This window comes from Zootermopsis nevadensis, unplaced genomic scaffold (genome assembly GCF_977971745.1).
Source record: "Zootermopsis nevadensis isolate Lab colony 2312 unplaced genomic scaffold, Znev_1.0 Znev_ptg000003l, whole genome shotgun sequence".
Lineage (NCBI taxonomy): Eukaryota > Metazoa > Arthropoda > Insecta > Blattodea > Termopsidae > Zootermopsis > Zootermopsis nevadensis.
The window spans coordinates 9,957,994-9,971,376 of record NW_028259135.1 but is presented as its reverse complement, the minus strand read 5'-3'; the positions used below and the strand labels follow the sequence as shown (position 1 = coordinate 9,971,376).

The following is a 13,383-nucleotide window of genomic DNA, read 5'->3' as shown; positions in this document are numbered from 1 at the left end:
GTCTGAATAATATTTGAAAACTCAGTCCGTACCGCAAAGAAAACACCACACTTCACCATTACAAAGATCAACTGGTTAACGCTGTTTAAGGAAATGATCGCTGTTTGCAGTGAGAATCATACGAAGCTCATAAATAAAGAACGTAGGGTTTCTGAGTGTTAAAACAGGTGGTACATATAGTTACCACCGGACTTGAGACGATTAAGAAACTGTAGAGTGCCGTGCCTCTATTTTTGATAAGTTTTGGGAACAGTTGGCCGATATATGTCGCGTATATAAACAACTTGACAAATCGGACAGCGAATTTTTAAACTCCTGTGTACTTCAGATTTGAATACACTTTCCATTCTGTGTCTGACTGATATTTGTGGGAGGAAAGTTATTCTTGCTTCTATTATCATTAAGACTGCAGACCCTCTCAGTATCATAAGAACTGCAATTTGTTCAGCTGCAAAGCAACGGATTCAGTGATGACTTGTTTGGCCAGTGGCTGAACTGGACTCACGACCAATAGCAGCCATATTCGTACGTCAAGCAACATGGCGCCAGTAACCTGGGCCTGTTTTACTGGCGGCATTACACCAGGGTGTGATCTACTCTTAACGTAGATCACGCTGTTATTAGGAACGTGCTATAAATATTAGGCACCCTGCCACGTTTCAGGTCCATTCGATTTCCCTTTTTAGATAAATAACCTTCAAGTCATCGAAACATTGACCACAGCGAGAATCTCAAATTTCTGTGTGCATTATATCCACTATACAGTCTTCTAACAGCTAGCAAGGAGACATGGCGACAGGAAAGAATGTTGAAAGGCAAGATTTTTTTTAATTATAGAACAGGTAAAGACTCACGGTTTCGGAGGTCCTTGCTGCCTCCATCATCAGGGCGACGAGTAATCGTCATGATGTTGGAGGCTACAAGGACCTCTGAAACGTCGGTAAACTCACACCTGTGAGAACCTCAAATCCTTGTTTGGTTATTACTTCAAGAAAATTGGACATAAAACCGTGGTGACGTCATAATATGTTTCGACGTGATGTGTTAACTTGAAGAATAATTAATGGCTAACACGGCATGATGAATATAAGATTGGGCCAATGTACAATGGGTCCAGACACAGAAAATCGTTAGCATTTCCAGCTGACTTTTTCAGTCGCCGCCACAGATGCACGGCACAGCCTCAAAATGTTGAATCACTTATCACACTTCTTCTGGCTGCCAAGCGGACAGAAGTGAAATATTGTTTCGTCACAGCAGAATCATTCTTTTGCTCACTTGTGGCCTTTGCTAGTAAGAAAGAAGCTTCATGACGACATCACTTTTAGATCCCACAGCGAGAGAGATTATTAATGTAAACAGACATCAAGAAACATTACGTAGCATTTTAGTTTATGTGTGCAATATTAAGATTAATTTAGCCTGTTTCATGCATAAAGAGAACTACTTTCTGCAGTGTCTGATTTCGGAGTTAACAGCTGATTGATGTTCTTATAAAATGTTACAACAAAGTATAAAGCGAATTGATTTCATCATAACGGTAATTTATGGGCACGCGCAAGAAAGAGTCTTAGACCTATTATGAATTGTCGTTTGCAAGAGTTTCGTTGGCATTGCCAATGCTTAAAGCTTACTGCACTTATTTGTTCGTAATATATTGATCTACATTTTTCGTGTATCAGATTTGATATTTTCACGGCTCTGAAGATGTCAGTGTTGGTCTGTCGGTTTTAATTCATCCTCGACTTGTAGTTGGATAAGAACGTTTCGACGGAGTTTACTGCCTCCTTCTTCAGGGTTAAAGTACTTTTTTTCGTTTTAATGTGGTAGTTCTACTGTCTGTTCAGGTTTCGAAATTCTTCTTTGATTTTTTTTTCGATGTTTTTCTCTTTTAATTTAATAAAATGTCGTGATCTCACAGACCGGACCCCAGTTCTTAAGGATGAGATTCGGAGATTTGGATTTAGATTTGGAGATCGGAGATGTCGAAGGCGGATCCATGAAACTTATGATGATTGATTCCTTACCGCTCCATTGCATGTTTTGACCGTACCACTACTTAGACGTAGTTGGTCTCGCTCTGTTTTCTGTAAATTTCACCTTAACATCGTAGAATCATTTGTTTTTAAATTCATTTCTAGAAAGAACTCAGCGGGTTCTCATACGTTGTATGAAGCCACTAACTAAGAAACGAGGGTATGATAACCTCTTGCTTGGTCAGGGGGGTATCGCATACCCTGTGGGGCGGAGATAGAATGATGGCTGTCGGAGGAAAACCTAGAAACCTGGAGAAAAACCTGTCAGTTCGTCCGTCACGATTACTCATTTTAAGTCACACGAAATTGAACATGGGTCTCCAAGGCAGAAGCCAGCGTCTAGCGGCCTCATTTGGATGTCAAGTTGAGTATCGGATCGTATTTGAGGGTAGTGCGCTGTGGAATTATGGTGGAAAATAGCAATTTGGAAGACAGTAAAGGAAATGGATTTTGAGGATGTGAACTCATCGGAATTGTCAGATAGTGGATTTTTAATTTAGCGGATTTAAGAGTTGGGTTGTTTAAAAAGAAACGCTTTTTGCGTACAAATCGGAAGTATAATGTCAGCTGACTGTTATTTCGCGAAACGCGAAGTGTCCTGTGAACATGACAGCACTTCCCTCTGTGGAAGTTACAGGAAAAAGAAAGTTCTTTGAATTCTTGTCTTTATCTCACCGTGAAGACTAAAAACCAAGTCAGTGATGCATGCGGACTTACGTAGGGTCACGCTCCACATGTAACCAGACTTTTGTTTTCGTTCGTGTAAGGAAGGAGAAGCATCATCTGGGGAAACGTGTCTTCCGTGTATCATAACAATATTACCTTTTCCTGGCCTTGAAATGACACCACGTGACAGTCAAAACAATGTTCTCGGGGTGTCAGAACCAAATCCTACCAGTTAATTTGAACGGCAACTTCACTGTCGTCTGCTTTTCAAAAGACAACTGATTAATGCCTTACAATTGCTTTTAAGAAAATGCAGTTAACTCCCGAGAAAGCGTCACTCAAAATACAGATATTCTGAACGTAATTTCAAATTTAAGTTCTCCGAGGAAAAAAATTGATAGTGGAACCACGGTTTCGGAGAATTAGACGTAAATATGTCTACACGGAAAGGAAGTTTATATATCGGCTTTATTCTAAATATTTCCTTTATACATGCTTTACAATTGAGTAAAGTTTGATTAAGACTTTGCTTATTCAACTTGAATTAGTTACGCTTAAAATGGGTCTGTGGTAGCTGAATGTAATGTAAAGTAATGTAAGGTAAGGTAAGGTAAGGTAATGTTTCCTAGGTAACAACAATGCCGAGTAAACAGATGAGGTTTCCTAGATAACATGACAATGAAGTTACACTTTTTCGTAATACATTTTTGCCGAATGACCCTTCCTTATAGACGTATTTACGTAGCTACTCGTGAAAGAGTCCAATTGTTGCTTGCAGTCAGCGGCGTGAATACAGACAATTCAAATACAGGCAGTTAAAGGAAGCACATTGTTGAAAGATAACGAGCTAAAGGATTTATTTAATTTAACGGACATTATTTTAAACGGGACGCGTGGTTTTTATCGTGGCTAATTAGAAAGTTCGTAAACTCCACGAAGCTTAAATGTGAAATCAAGGACGCTCCGATGGGATGGAATGTGTCCCGGGTGGATTTATGGAATGCTACTGGTTTCTCGTGGGAATAGAGAGAGGGGGGGAAGACCACTCGAAAGCGGCCACTGGGAAGCCAGGAAAGCAAATGGAAAACTGATGTTAAAATGACTGTTATGGCAAAGGGCTTTAATTATTCGGGTGGCATTGAAATGGTTTAAGATTGTGACTTTGGTGGTAGCGATGGACAGTCTTAGGATTAACTGCGCATTGCCGCCATATTTACTGTCTTCTACATGCCCATACGCAACAATACAGTCTTCTTATGTTCTGTACCAGTAGCATACGAAATTTGTCACGACAGAATGGATCTTTTCTCTACTATAAAAATTTGTGATTTGTCGTCGTCATAAAATGACGTCATCAAACAATGTTACGTTATTTGTTTACTCGGCATTGTTGTGTTGGTATAAATAACACTAAACTAACCCCCCGAAGTTTAGTGTCTTACTCAAGATTTTAAAACGCAACAAACCCCCCCTTGGGGGGGGGGGGGGGTTGGTCAAATGTTATAACCCCCTTCCTTTCATTGTATACCGAGTAAACAGATGACGTTTCATAGGTAACCATTGTTGTCGATTTGTTGATATTGATCTTACACTCTTTTTGCCGAATGACCTTGATAGAAGAAAGGAGCTCCGAAAGGAGCGTTTTGCTCTAGTAGGATTATAATTGTTGTGAAATAAAAAGGAAACCATATTATTTTGGACTGGATAGTGATTTGAACTGTGCAGTGCATAAACCTAAAACAAAAGACATGCTGTTTTCTTACGAGGCTCGGAAATCCATTCGAAAAAACGTAACAAGAGAACGTGAATTTCGTGGCCTATTAATGTTACAGTGAATTGTGTGAACTGTTACGTGTCGTGACTCCGCTGTCAACGTTCACCGTCCGTGAATTTAATCTTACAAATTAGCCTTTTGCACTGTGATTTGGGGTCGGTACTGAATAAAGCATCGCTGAGGCGAAACGATGTGATTTGTGAGTTGCAAAAGCCCCAGACCCAGTTAAGCAGAAGTCATCACGTGCAATTTGAAGTCCCAAGTTTAGGTTAGGTTACGACATCGCGTATAAACGCATAAGGTTGAGAATAACAAGCGACGACGCCTACCTAATGACCCGCGATCGCGAAATCCATGTCCTTCTTTGGAACCTTATTGACTACACGTGTTTTGGTGTTAATTTTCGTAAAAATTCGATGTGAACAATTTGACACTGGAGGTCATCTCGTACTGATGATATCTTGATCTGCGTCTACAGCATCAACAAGTCGGTTGTGCCAACTTTTGGAAGGGAAACAATTTTATCGCTTTTGAGTCTAAAATATGGGAAATGAACAGGGCGTTGAGTCTGAAGACGACCGTCTTCTGGGTTGTAGCGTCGTGTAGTCTGATAGAAGTTTACCGACGTTTCAGAGGTCACTGCTGTCTGATGATTTGGACGGTCATCTTTGTGTGTAACTTTGTGTTTGCTGAAGACAAGATTTGGAACTATTTGGAGAGACAGGAGGATGGATAATAATACGTAATGAGAAGGTCCGTGCCTTGTTATTTCCTCAAGATATTATTACGATGACAAAATGCACACAAAATTTTCGTCGGAAAACCAAAACGTAAGTCACTTGCCAGATATAGACATAAAAGAAAGGGTAGTTTTAAAATAGATTTATAAAAGACAGAATGTGAATCGGATACATTTCGCTCAGTACAAAGTAGATGGTTAGATTTCGTGAACAAAGAAATATCCTTTTGGCTTCCATTAAGAGCTGGAAATTTCGTGACCAGCTAAGCGACTATCGCATTCTCAAGAAACCTTTTGTTCATTGAGATTAAAATGACCATAAATCTAATAGCTGGCACAAGAGCTTAGTTTAATTGCATCTGATCTTATCCTGCTTGGTCAGCGAACAGCGGAGGATGATTCGAATAAAAGTTGCTAGAGGTCACTTTCTGATGTCTTTCTGCCCACTTACGCACTTAATATAGATGCACAGACTAAGATAATAGCATAATAGCAAAGGAACCTTGACGATGCTGTTGCATATTCATTGCCATCGACTGGTCTGAATGCCTGCAACTTATAACAGGTACTTACTTACCTGTCAATTGAGGAACGTAGCTCAGTGGCACGACCTCAAAGCTTTTTCGTATGTTTCCAGCCACCCACTTCCAAAACCTTGACATTATTAAACGTCTATTGTTATTCTGTGTGTGGAAATCGTGTGTATTACAATTGCCCCCGTCTCCATATGCGTCCAGAGTCGATGAGCGTTTTTAAATCGACCACGACAAGTCAGAATTAATCTACTCCACCGCTTCCCAAATAGTGATTAATTAACCCTCAAATATTTACTTCTTTTATATATATTTTAATTGCACGTGTTATGTATGTCAATCGAAGGAAGTATATGCGGCCTGATGATGACACGCTGGAGTTGAAACATGCAGACAAATGAAAATATGAACGTGGCTGCCTTCTGGGATGTTGCGTCATGTAGTGCGGTGTATATTGACCGACGTTTGAAACGTCCCTCCGTCGTCGTGAGCTCCTCTAAAACGTCGGCCAGACTACACAGCGCAACAACCCAGAAGACAGAAATCTTCTTACACGTCTCCATGACAACATGAAAACTTGCAGAGTAAAATTGTATTCACTCGTGAATAAATTTTGATGTATTAAGATATTTTTTCTGTGTACGCCCTAGGATGAAGCAATACGAGATGGGCACCAAGAGTTAGTGGTATACCGTGATGGTTGGTGGACCTGAGTGTCATTACTGACTTAAGGTAGAAACTGAAATAGCGTAGAGAGAACGTAATATTTATACGGGACTGTCTGAAAATCTAGAATGACAAGAATAAATATTTTTATATTCTTTTTCCTCACAATCTTTGTGTACTGTGGCTTTCGTTTGTTTGTTATTCATTTGTCTGCGTAGATCATGAAAACGTTGCCAATTTAATAAAAGTAAATCGCTTGGAAACTACTCGAAATTATTTTGTCTGTAAACAATTGGACATTTTTAGACGAAAGTAATTGTCCCATTGTTAATGTAATAACATTCATTATTTTTGATGGACAACACGAATATCTTGGCATACTTCCAAAAAACAAATTTTTAGTCGTTGCGACTAATACTGGTTACAAACTAGGATCTTACTACTATTTACCAACTTACTTGCGTCAATTTAATCTGTTACGCTAATCACGTGTGCATCTGTCAACCGTCAAGTACCGGGTAGCAATTCTGAATTGACAATTGTGTGTCCTACCAAACAAAGACAAAAATTTGTTTATCCTCTTTATCACGTGTGGTAAATATGGTGTCTTTGGTGGCGTCGCGACGCTCGGCGACGGTTTTATGACGTAGTGTTCAATGAAATATCGATGCTGATCTTCGCTAAATATGGCGTCAATTGAGGGCGTCGCTACTATTCTTTCCCGACGCTCGACGTCTGTATGGAACAACCTTTTGCACATGGCGTCCGGAGGCTTGTATTGGCTTCTTTTGCGTTTTGTAGTCGGCGTCGTGACGATAGGCCTCACGAATATCAGCGTCTGTTTCCGAATTTGTGTCAGATATCATCACGAGAATCATCTAAGCTAAATTCAGCGTCTTTTTGCTGCGTCGCGGTGACGCTTGGGTTCTCGACGCGGGGCGTCGGTCTGCCAGCATGTGCCATATCGCTTATCAGTCGGCGTCACGACGTAGGCGTCGCCACTTTCGGCGTCGGTTTGTCAGCGTCGATTCCTAGGCTCATATGTTCAAAATATGGCATCGTGTTTCGCCGTCACAAGGTACGTCATCGGGACGCTTGTTGTGGGATTGTATTTTGAATTACTGCTTTATACCCTTAACATGAACACTGCGTATGTGTCAGAATGGAGGGAACACAGCCGTGGAGATTAAAATTACCCAACAAATGTTGGTAAAACTTTAAATACCAAGTGGAAACTAAATACGTTCGGTGGGATTATTTTCAGAGATGAGAAATTACGTAAAGGTTTGGGGTGCCGATCAGACGATAAATGTACGCAGTTCGAGCAAAGAAATGACCCTAGAAACTTTAGGGTTCGCTGAGGACAAGGTCTGTTTCTGCTGGTGCAGTAAACAGCGGCTGTTAATGTGATATCGTAATGAGAAAGTTTCGCTTTCGTGTGGGTGTGAACGAAGTCATTTGTCGCTCGTAGCAGCGAACCTTGAGGGTCCGGTGTTACAGGAGAGACTGACACACATTGCTCGCGAGGCTTTCGAGACCTTGCCACCTGTCACGTCTCTCAGTGTGGACCTCGCGTTCCAAACTATCGCATTCTTCAATCAAAAAATCCACACGGAGAATTACGCCGAACGTCGGTGCCTTACATAAAGTTTCTCGTGGCGCCACAACCCAGAACGATTGGTTAACACCCTTGCTTCGTACACGGGAGGTCCCGGGTTGAAATGTCGTCCCGGAGACTGGCTATTTTGTGGTTTTCGTCAGCCCAGGCAAATGCCGGGATCGTACCTTGAATCACGCCACGACTGCTTCCTTCCACATCCTTACCAATTCATTACTCACTGTCATCCACTCATTTGACGCTGTATAGTCTGAGCTTCTGAAAAAATAAACATATAACAACATCGAAACGTTACCACTATGAGAAGAGCAGATTTTGCAACACGAATGTGGTATTTTTATCGATATATTTAATGACTTTTTATCAACTGAAACAGCGTATAATAGGAGCATACTTATAAATAGACATTTGAGCAGGCGACTGTGCTGTATTCTAAAGGTACTTTTGTCTTGGGGGAGAGGAGGCAAGAGGCATTGGGGGAATAAATCGCTGTCAGGACAAGAGATTTCTCGATCCCACGTTGCAAGCCACAAAACGACCGGGGGACGAACCTTACGCCACTCTTGCAGTCACTTTTGTTAGGCTTATAATAAGGATGATTGCAGGGGAGAGGGGGTGGAGGCGTCTGCTTGTGAAAGGTGGCGTGTGGTGAGCTCTGATATGAATTATGGCCACGCTGAACTCGAGAACCTTGGTTCGATGACGCGATGGTTTCGCGTTAAAGCACGATGAAGGTTGTGACGCATTGCTAAGCTCTTTGTGTCAGAACTGGTGTAAGAATCCTGTTGAAATTCAACGAGGAATGGTTTCCTTTCTGTCTTTACCCCTCGCACAATTTTGTTTTTTAAATTTATCCGTCTCAACAGGACATCGTGTCGGGATGTCAGAACTCGACCGGGAAACAGGCTACTCTTGGGTTTTTTCTTCGTGGGGTTTGTGAGTCACTCCACTTTCTACAAGATTCATTTTAATATTATCCTCCACTATACGACTGTTTTTTCTAAGTGGACTCATCCTTCACGTTTTCAGGCTAAAATTTTGTGAGCATTTCTGACCTTATGCGTGCTACGTGTCCCGCTTATCTTGTTGCCCTTGATTTGATAAGTCTAGTTATATTCAGTGAAGTGTAACTTCCTGTAGCAGCGTCCTGGCCGAGAAGCCGAAGTGTCAGAAAGTTGCCGAGCTCGTGATAGGCGTCTTGGGTGTAAACCCACTGGAGTAATTTTGGAGTCTCGATTCACCACTTGGATACGTGAAGGCTGGTGAACTTGTTAAGTGCTGGTGAATCGAGTTCCTGAACGTATCCTTGGCATAGTCACGTCTCTGCCGAAAGAAGCAAAAGGTAAACTGTCCGCTGTTAGCACGACGTGTTTGCACCTCTCAGCGTTCGTCAACTAAACTTCGACGTTTCTCTTAGAGTTGTGTAGAGTTTAGTCAAGTCTCCTGGATTTCCAGCTGATATTAAAAATATACAAGACTTTGGGTATGGCTATTCTGTGTTGTAGAGCCGTGTAGGGGCCAGAGTGTTTCTTGAAGTCATTTGCGGCACGTCGTACCATTTGTACTGCAAGTATAGAATTAAGACGAAAATGGGCTAAGACTGGCCTTCTGGAGGCCACGTAACGTCTGTTGCAGCACTCCTATCGTAACTGCCTTCGTTAGGCAAGTTATCCTTGCGTTAATTGTTTTTAGAGAAGCCAAGGTTAAAATTCTTATGAATGTCAGCCATTACACATTCTTAATTATTCGTTGGTGAATTTGGATTTTTTGGACGTCTCTGACAAAATACCTGTTATCTTTTCTTCTTTGTAATTTATTTGAGTTCTCACGTTTTTATCGACGCTGTCTTGAGGTGAAGGTTTCTGTGGGTCGTTTGCCCACGAGTCATGATCCTAAAAGTCAAATGAATTGGACGGGTTATGGAAGGATGCGTTCATGGCCTAATAAAAGATAGTATACCGACAGGTGGCGAGAGGCAGCTTCACGTAGGCGGTCTCTGATAATACGTGATGAGTAATCATTACGTAACACTGGTAAACCCAACGTACGAGTAACATCAGAGACCCAGCGTGTACTACACTAAGGGCAAGTAGTCTACAGAGTGTCCATAAAGCCCCTTTCCAGTCACATTTCAGCGTATCCGTAGGTTGTCCTCCATTTTTCCTTACACTGTATTATCAGTTTTTCTCGTTTTGAAGACATTTTCCTCAACTTTTAGCTCTAAATATCATAAATACAGTCCATGATGGCTGTTTTATATGTTAATGATTTGTCAGCGGCGGTTTAAAAGGGGCTTTGTGACCACTCTGTATAGTCTGACAAAATGCAATGGTTATCTAGCATTGAAGTCTCTGGTATATAAACAAAATGGCGCTGTTGCTTAGCAATACGAATAATTCCGGTTTTCGCCACATAACTAATCACTTTGGTTGTTGTGTTATTTTAGAACTTACTGGTTTGGACTGTCCGATCCGTGTCTGTCATAAAATAGGCGGATGTGAAGAGTCATAGTCTTGCAGTGTAGGCGTACTGTGCCCTGTACAAGGAAAGGCGACTGTAGGAAAGCTACGTAATATTTCAGGGTTGGTAGGCGTGTCAAAATGACCGAATGCACAAAGTATACAGTGGAAATTTCTGTATCTGACTTTTTTCAGTTCAGTTTTGAAAGCTGATTTGCTGCAGTCAGACACTTTGCGAGCATCATAGCTCCAGACATTACAATATTAAGAAGAGGTTATTAAATAAACAGTGCAGGAATTTGTTTTGAAAGGTAATTAAGCAACATAAAGAAGCGAGATGTGAAATAATTTTGCTGTCTTTTGATGAACCAGAATGCGCCCGACGTAATCTTACAAACGAAAGTGAATTCTGTAATTTGTAGCATCCAGATACAAAGTAGGAGTTCTAACCACTCCCCTTTCTTCCAGTCTACGAAGTGGCTTCTCCCAAAGAGATTTTCGTATAAAATTTTGCATCTAAATCTTACTTCCCTGTGGAGGTTTACCTCGAAAGATTTACCTTGTATTTTTCATTGACCAACGTAAGTGATCTTATAAGGAAACGCTGTAACCCTGAAAGCTAGTTAATAGCTCTCGACTCGTATAATCAAAGGACCTTCTATTAACGCAACGTGATAGTATGAGCGCTTTAACCCTGAGCGCATGGACGTTCCCTCCACACAGCTGAAGGCGTCTGTCTGTCTGTCTGTCAGTAACCTTGCCTGGAGGCAGTCGATACTCCCGCAATGGGACGCCAGTTGGGTTCAAAATGTGTTGCATCCTTCAGTGTTCGTGTGATCTCTGACCACAGAGCATTGAGTGCTACTGAGTTCAGACGAGACTCGTGGCTTCGGGAACACTTCGGGATACTTTACTTTCCCTTTCAACTCTTGTTTTGGTAAGTTGGCAATATAAAACCATTAAGAACTTTGTATTTTTCTCACAGAGTATTTTTATCGGTTTCAATATGATTCTGAGAACAAACGGCGATCATTTCCTTAAACAGCGTTAACCAGTTGATCTTTGTAATGGTGTAGTGTCGTGTTTTCTTCGCGGTACGGACTGAGTTTTTAAATATTGTTCAGACGAACTATGATTCTCAGAATAAACAGCGATTATTTCCTTAAACAGCGTTAACCAATTGATCTTTGCAATGGTGAAGAGTTGTGTTTTCTTCGCGGTACGGACTGAATTCTTAAATATTAATCAGACGAACTATGATTCTCCCTGCAAACAGCGATCATTTCTTAAACAGCGTTAACCAGTTGATCTTCGTAATGGTGAAGAGTAGTGTTTTCTTCGCGGTACAACTTCCCAGAAGAGTGTTTTCTGCACTTGCCGCCTTGAGAACCTGAAATCTCGACCGAGAGGGCGTTAGAAGCAGTGACTTTGAGATTTTCTACACAACTTGAAAGCATCTAGTAAGCCGTGTTTTTATTTTTTGCACCAGAAGTAATTAAAATTTGCATTAAAGAGAGACAAGGAGTTAACAAGACTTATCGTAACAAGATCTCTACATAAAGTTACGAAATGATCACTAGTTTAATTGTAACGGAAATGTTTTGTAGCACCGTCGATTGTTTGGCGTAACTGGAGAGAAACAAGACGTGTGGAAGTAGGAAGAAGCAGTCTCTATATACCAGCAGCGCGCTCTGTATTCTTGGAACATTATAACCAGAATTGAATTGAATTGAATTGACAATTGAAATTCGACCATTGTTGTCGTATTGTGTCAGACTTTTGCTTCCGGTTTACTTGAATGTGCTTGGAGACAGTTGACTTGTTTTTTTTTTTTTGTAAAATTCTGCACGATCAGCTCTCTATTGTTGAAAAGACAATTATTTCAACGAAACCAGTTTTATTTCCATCCGAATTCTTGATGTGGAAACATTTGCTTGATAAAATAGACCGTACAGGACTTGCGCTCTATGATAGAAGCTTTATCGGTAGTTCTTACGAGATTTTATTCAGGAAACTCGAAAAGTAGACGCTGTCATAGAAACCTAGGTGTTAATGCGGATGTATGACAAATTTGCGGGAATTCACGTTGACTCAGAGGCGGTGTCTCGTGAACGAGGCAAGGGACCGACCACTCGCAACTGCAGAACCAGTTCCGTCCGCCTCAGCGACAGTCCAGAGATTGAAGACTATGCACGAGTTAAACTCCGCGTTAAAGGCGAGGAGAGAGCTGACCAGTGCCCGCTTGCTTAATGTGTAAGGTAGAATGCAGTGGGTTCCAACAGAGCGATGATGTATAGACCTGTCAAAAAAGAAACACACTGACATTTCTTTAACCGAGCCGGAAATGTTCCGGTCCATTTAAAACAAAGAATTGCATTGCCACTTGCAAATATTCGAATGTGTCAGGTACGCGTCACACGAGTTGCCGATACGAGCCTTTAATTGTCAGCGCAACAATGCTGGACCCTACGTAACCCAAATTCGTCTGAATGATGTTTGGAAAAATGTGTTCTTTACCTCAGAGACACAATATACGTTTCCATGACAACGATCAGTTCTTTAAAGCTGTTTAGGGAAATAACACTGTGCAACAAATTTTGGGTCATTTCTTGTTATGGGCATGAAAGTAAGTTTACTTTATAGATTTTGGGGTGCTAAACACGGAAATAGTGTTCAAATTGGCAGATTGGCACTTGTTTTCGTAAAAAAAATAGTTCGTTATATTTATATTTTTTAGTTATATGGTAATAAGTTATAATTACGAACATACCTTTGTCAAACAAGATGCCTCTTGCTTGTATTTAGCTGCTGGAGCACCCCTTTTAACCATCCGACAATAATCAGCTAACATGGCGGCACTCCATTTCCTTTTGTATCTTTGCTCCGTCTTGA

The 13,383-nt window shown here is 41.1% G+C and overlaps 1 protein-coding gene across 5 annotated transcripts in view; it reads left to right on the top strand.

The window, feature by feature from the left end:
* Positions 1-13,383, top strand: part of mol (dual oxidase maturation factor 1 mol) — an 86,592-nt gene that overhangs the window by 26,811 nt on the left and 46,398 nt on the right. Inside the window, exon 1 of one of the 5 annotated variants that reach the window (XM_022077154.2) lies at positions 10,689-10,802. The exons of 3 other annotated variants lie outside the window; for them this stretch is intronic. The gene's annotated coding sequence lies outside the window, so the exon portion shown is untranslated. Of the gene's footprint in view, positions 1-10,688; positions 10,803-11,284; positions 11,429-13,383 lie in introns of those variants that run through there. One more of the 5 variants, XM_022077152.2, reaches the window with a different exon arrangement.